This window comes from Ailuropoda melanoleuca, chromosome 8, assembly GCF_002007445.2.
Source record: "Ailuropoda melanoleuca isolate Jingjing chromosome 8, ASM200744v2, whole genome shotgun sequence".
Classification (NCBI taxonomy): Eukaryota; Metazoa; Chordata; class Mammalia; order Carnivora; family Ursidae; genus Ailuropoda; species Ailuropoda melanoleuca.
Window position 1 is genome coordinate 21,116,916 of NC_048225.1, and position 6,000 is coordinate 21,122,915.

At 43.7% G+C, this 6,000-nt stretch overlaps 1 protein-coding gene across 4 annotated transcripts in view; it reads right to left on the reverse strand.

Annotated features, from left to right (window-relative positions):
• Positions 1–5,994, reverse strand: part of CDON (cell adhesion associated, oncogene regulated) — a 99,464-nt gene extending 93,470 nt beyond the window's left edge. For 3 of the 4 annotated variants that reach the window (XR_004627071.1, XR_004627070.1, XM_034666049.1), the window contains exon 1: positions 5,715–5,994. The gene's annotated coding sequence lies outside the window, so the exon portion shown is untranslated. Of the gene's footprint in view, positions 1–304; positions 628–5,714 lie in introns of those variants that run through there. The other variant, XM_034666050.1, reaches the window with a different exon arrangement.
• Between the last annotated feature and the right edge of the window lie 6 nt (positions 5,995–6,000).

The window sequence follows — 6,000 nt, forward strand, 5'->3', positions numbered from 1 at the left end:
AAAGATACTAAAAATCACAATTCTCAAAAAGACAACAGGAAAGAAACACACACGCTCCATGAATTTAAATTCTATACTAAGGTAACAAGAATGCAACAAAATCATATAAAAACACAAGAGCACACTAAAATATGCCCATTCAAATGAGCATTTCATCTCTGCATAGCAACTGGCTTCCCATAAAAGTCTGATTTTGCTCTCAGTTTAAAAAGTTATTAGAACAATACATCAGTCCTTCCAGGCAAGGCCAAACTGTAATGCAATTTTACATTATTTATCAAAAGATCATTAAGAGAAAACTTACCAAGGCTGCAACGTGTATATGCATGTGCTTCGGAGGGAAAGCCGAGAAGTGACTTTCTGTACTTACAGTGGCGTTCGGTTCAGTGCTAAAAACACATCCCCACACAGTCCTGCTTGGAAGAAAGTCCTGACTAGCACTCTGCCTTCGGGTTGGGCTTTTCTCTTACAAGATAAGCTGTTAAGTCATGCCTTGATTTTAGATCTGCTAACATATGGAGTCTTCTAACGTAGCCTCTCTCCGCCCCCCTCCCTCCACCGCCCCATCACCACTCAGCTCCACTCCCTCTGCACACACACACATACACACATACAAAAAAGGCACTGCAGGGCAGAAATTCCTCAGGTGCTCGCTAATGGAATTCCCAGGGTCCTGGAGCCGCTTCGGGGATCAAGAGATCTCATAGCCCCTGCTGGGGNATTGTTTCCAAGTGCCTATTCAGTTCAACTGCAAAATTAAGCAAATGGTAGCATACTACAGCTATAACAGCTGCGTGTACCCAAACCATTACTAACTTCCGAGAATTCCTTACTAGTTAGTACTTCAAAGAAACTACTCTGGATCAAAGTAATAGACTAATTTGTACAGGAAGAGCTACCAAAAGTAACAGAAGCTAACCCTCAGAGACGTGTTAGTATACCCAAGCCATTTACTTTCATTATCCCATGGAATCCCCACAACCGTGGTAAGAGATACTATTGTTACCCCCATTTTACAGATGAGGAAACCAAGATTTCAGTCAAGCTCACTGCCCTGGCTCACATAAATGAAAAAAAAAAAAAAAAGTGAGCTGGTCTCTAACAAGAATATGTAGCAGAAAAGCAAACTTCATGTGTCAACTTTTTCATTCTGTTTGCAGTACGGTAATCTAAAAATAAAGCCGACCGTGTGGCTGTAAGCAACAGAACAGAAAGCAGAATGTATCTCAATTCAGTCATAATGTGGCTAGCTCTTTACCCTCTGAATTCGGACACAAGGGACTTCACCGCTCCCTCATTCTATGATTGAAAGGCACATCACTGGCTCTTCAGAGCTGAAGACCCCACTCACATTCCAAGTGACATGCAGCAGAACAAAATGTACTTTGCGGTAGTTTTTTATATGCTCTCTGGCCATCAAAATAAATCACACGGCAAAAGAGTGTGAACAACTGTGAACCAAGACAGGCATGCTGACTTTAGTGTTTACTTCAATTCATTCGAGAGTCCTTTCAATGTGGCTGAACCAGAGAAGGGAGACTCGGGATTAAGGTGGGAAAGACTTAAACGTAGTCTCTAAAAAGGCTGCTTTATTTTCCCAACACTCTGCATTGTGAGGAGAATTTGGGAGACGACTACATGGTGGTAGGATGGGAAGCACTGTGACACGACATCATTTTAATCAGGAACAAAATATATCAAATTGACCATCGAATAAGCTACAGCATTCAGTCTGCATCGGTTGAAAATTAGAACTGGAATTCACAGTCATGTTTTAACTCTTCTCAGAATATGAAAATCAATGAACGATACCATCCAAGATTCAGACCAACTTCTCCTGGAAAAGTACACAAACACCAAACTGGACTAATATCCTGAAAAATGTTTGTATCCAAAAATTATTTGGGGCAGCTGTTGCGGGGCGGGGGGGGGGGCAGGGGAGGAAGACACACTCAGGTTTCTCAAAAATTTTGCTCCAAAGATTTAACAGAATATTTTTGGTAGATATATTTTCATTTACTTGTGGCTGCTAGCGAGTTCAGCAGAGCAATGCCTTCAAAGATACTAAAAATCACAATTCTCAAAAAGACAACAGGAAAGAAACACACACGCTCCATGAATTTAAATTCTATACTAAGGTAACAAGAATGCAACAAAATCATATAAAAACACAAGAGCACACTAAAATATGCCCATTCAAATGAACATTTCATCTCTGCATAGCAACTGGCTTCCCATAAAAGTCTGATTTTGCTCTCAGTTTAAAAAGTTATTAGAACAATACATCATCAGTCCTTCCAGGCAAGGCCAAACTGTAATGCAATTTTACATTATTTATCAAAAGATCATTAAGAGAAAACTTACCAAGGCTGCAACGTGTATATGCATGTGCTTCGGAGGGAAAGCCGAGAAGTGACTTTCTGTACTTACAGTGGCGTTCGGTTCAGTGCTAAAAACACATCCCCACACAGTCCTGCTTGGAAGAAAGTCCTGACTAGCACTCTGCCTTCGGGTTGGGCTTTTCTCTTACAAGATAAGCTGTTAAGTCATGCCTTGATTTTAGATCTGCTAACATATGGAGTCTTCTAACGTAGCCTCTCTCCGCCCCCCTCCCTCCACCGCCCCATCACCACTCAGCTCCACTCCCTCTGCACACACACACATACACACATACAAAAAAGGCACTGCAGGGCAGAAATTCCTCAGGTGCTCGCTAATGGAATTCCCAGGGTCCTGGAGCCGCTTCGGGGATCAAGAGATCTCATAGCCCCTGCTGGGGTAAGGAGCAGCAAGTCTGTTCCATTTAATCAAATACAGAATGAATTTTCAGCTCTATTCACTAGCTTGTCTCCCGGGCTCTCAAAAGGCACCAGGCAGCTAGAATCACACACATGTGGCTCTTTTAGGCAAGTATAATTAGTTTGATTTTAAAAAGCCACATTAATAATATCACCTCAGGACCATTATTCAGGGGACAGATGACAATGATACTGTATGTTTTAAGCCTGACAACGGGGGAAAGAGCACAAACAATGACAAAGAACTTGAAGGATTAAAAAAATTAAAAAAAATAAATAAAAAAACCAACAAACCAGTTTTTCACTTAATTGTAATCCAATATTTTTAAAATGACATAAAAGATATTCCATATATCATCTTTTAATCTTAACTGAGAAGAAGCAAAGCCCTCCTCCTCCATCTCTTAAAAGTGAATTAGTGCCATATACACAACAAAAATTTATAAATAGAATGTTTATAAATAAATGGAATGTTTACATGCAATATAAAATCTTGAATAAAAACAATAAAACATTCTCTAATTCAATCCAAGTTAATAAAACTTCTGGGGGGGAAAAAAAAAGCACTCATCAAAACTCACCATAAAATCAAGTCCTTCAAAGCAATCTATTTAGCAACCAGACTCCAAATTCTCTGTCTAATCTAATTAGTTCCTATTAAGTAGTAAGATCATATATCTAAAGAAAGACTACCTGGTAGACAACTCATCTGCTTCTGATGTGTTGTCTTATCTATTGTTCTACATAGTAAATGCTAATTACAAGGCCATAGCTAATGTAATTACATGTTATAAATAACCAATTTTTCAATTAGTTAATTTTAATTTCCTATCCCAGCCTAATTTCACTAAGATAATGTTGAATTCCTGAAATCATTTCCCCAGGATATGATTAGACATAATCACCAATTTTTGGTCTAAATTTGTGCAAAAGAAATATTTTCAGAGAAGAAAATTTTCACTTCAACTTATATTTTGACAAACTCATAAATGAAATCATCTAGAAAGTTACAAGAGCATAAGGGCAAGGTGGAAAAGAGAAAAGCAGGAGCACTAGCCAACAAATTTTACCTGCCCTCTTTAGGGCAGAGCCCCCCCATGACAAACGTTCCTATTCCCACACAAAGCCTCCATCTCTATATATACCTTGCTGATGGGGGCGGGAGGGAGTCCTATCTTAAAGGGAACTTAATTCCTTTCTTGCGAAGAAGGCAAGGCGTAAGACTGATTTAGAAGCCAACCTACACAAGCTTGATCAGTATGCTCCAAGTCCTAAGGGTTCTCTGTACTTCCCAGCTTGAGAGTCAGAGATGTTTAAGTACTTTCCACAGAAGAGGAGGTTGACGAGAACCATAGCAATCAATCAAAGCATCCCAAGTGAGTTACTACACAAACAATAGCACAGTACCTCTAGTAACTGATTTTCCTGGTTGACTAAACTATTCAAACAAAGACAGATTTCCAAATAATATATCCGAGTTTTTGCATGAAAGTTAAACAGTATACACTTGTGTGTTTTTTATAGAAATATAAACGTTTCTGCTCTACCCACTGCCAAGTACACACCCAGGGCACGTCTCTGCAAAATGAAACAGGTTTTCTCCATCCTTCTCATATAACTTAAAGTATGAGGCAGTTTATTTCAACATGTGCATAACAGAAACTACGGTATTTGGTGCCTCTCTGGGTTCCTAAGAATGCTTTCTAGTTAAGCACTAATTTAAAATTTCCAGAAATTTTTTGTTTCATCTTGTCCTAAAAGTTGAACCCCCCATTTTCAGCTAAAATAGACTACTTTTTTAAAATGAGCTATAAAATGTCATAGAATACTTAGAATTACACTGAGAAGAAACCCACGTATTTTCCAGCTCCCCTCCCCACCTTTTCCTCCTTGACACTGCCCTTTAGGTATGCCAAGTGTCAGCTGGAAGTCTGAGGGCAATGGTATCTGTGAGGCATGGAAACAGAACTGGCCTCTTTCATTTTTGCTGGCCACTGCCCTGAGAATGAACTCATGCTGGTTTTTGGTTCAATTTTCTGTTTCTCAAAGTGTTTGTGTTAGGACACAGGGGCTCCCTTTCTGTTAATGATGTTCCCTAAATTCTAGATCTCAGTTGGAAAGCAGCTTGCCCTTAAAGCACCTGCCACCCTCTGGTAGTCCTGACCAGAAAAGGCAGGCATTCTGGAGACAAGCTCCTTTTGGAGAGCCTTCCACCTGATTTGGTGGGGTTAGGAAGAACAATGAAGGCAAGGGCGAGAGAGTCTATCTATCCCTCTCAGTGATTTATTACTGAAATCCCTAGATGTGGAGAGAAAGCAACAAAGGTCTGGAAGCTGCAGACCGAAATAAATAGCGAGCTGTAATGTATTTAGCAAATGATAATGCAATCCACAGAAGGCTTTACAGAGGAGAAGGAAAAATACACTCCCTGGGGCTGGGAAGTCACTGAGTCTGTGAAGGCAGAGAAAGATACATTGTGCAGGAAATTTCTCTTGCTTCTCCCTACACATAAATCACTGTCTCTCACGGGCGCTCTGCGGGATGGAGGTTGAAAGAGGCGAGGGACCCCGCTCCCTTGGGAAAACGTGCTGGCGCCCCTTACTCCCGGCTATGCTGGATCTCACCTGCCCCAGCGGATCATGGTCAAAGAGATTTAATCGTGCTACTGACACCTCACCCCGCCTCCTCCCACGAGGTGGCTCAGAGTCCCAGACAACGCGGAACGTCTGAGCTCCCCCGCTGGGCATCCGTCAGCTGCCCTTCCCAGACCCCGCACGCAGCCCGGGACCCCGACGCCCTCCAGGGCTCGCCGGCCTGCCCTCCCGCGGACCTCCCGCGCCCGATCCTCGTGGCCCCCAAGCCCGGGGTCCCCGGACCACCCCTCCCTCCGATCCTGCGGCGGGCCCACCCCCGCACCTCTTGGCGGGGCAGACTCGGTCCCCGGACCTCCTGCGCGGCAGCCGGCTCCGAAAGCCACCCCCAGGTCATCCCCCGCGCGCTGGCGGCGGCTACGGCGGCGGCGGCTGCGATCCGAACGGGCCCCTCCATGCACCGAGCAGGGCAGCAGCAGGGCGCGGCGCCTCGCACGCCGGGGCGGGGACGCAGGGGCGGGCTGGCGCGGGGTCCCCGCTCTCCTCACACCGAGCCGCGCGAGCCGGGCACCCGGGACTCAGGGGAGGGGAGCTGGGGGGGCGGAGCCACC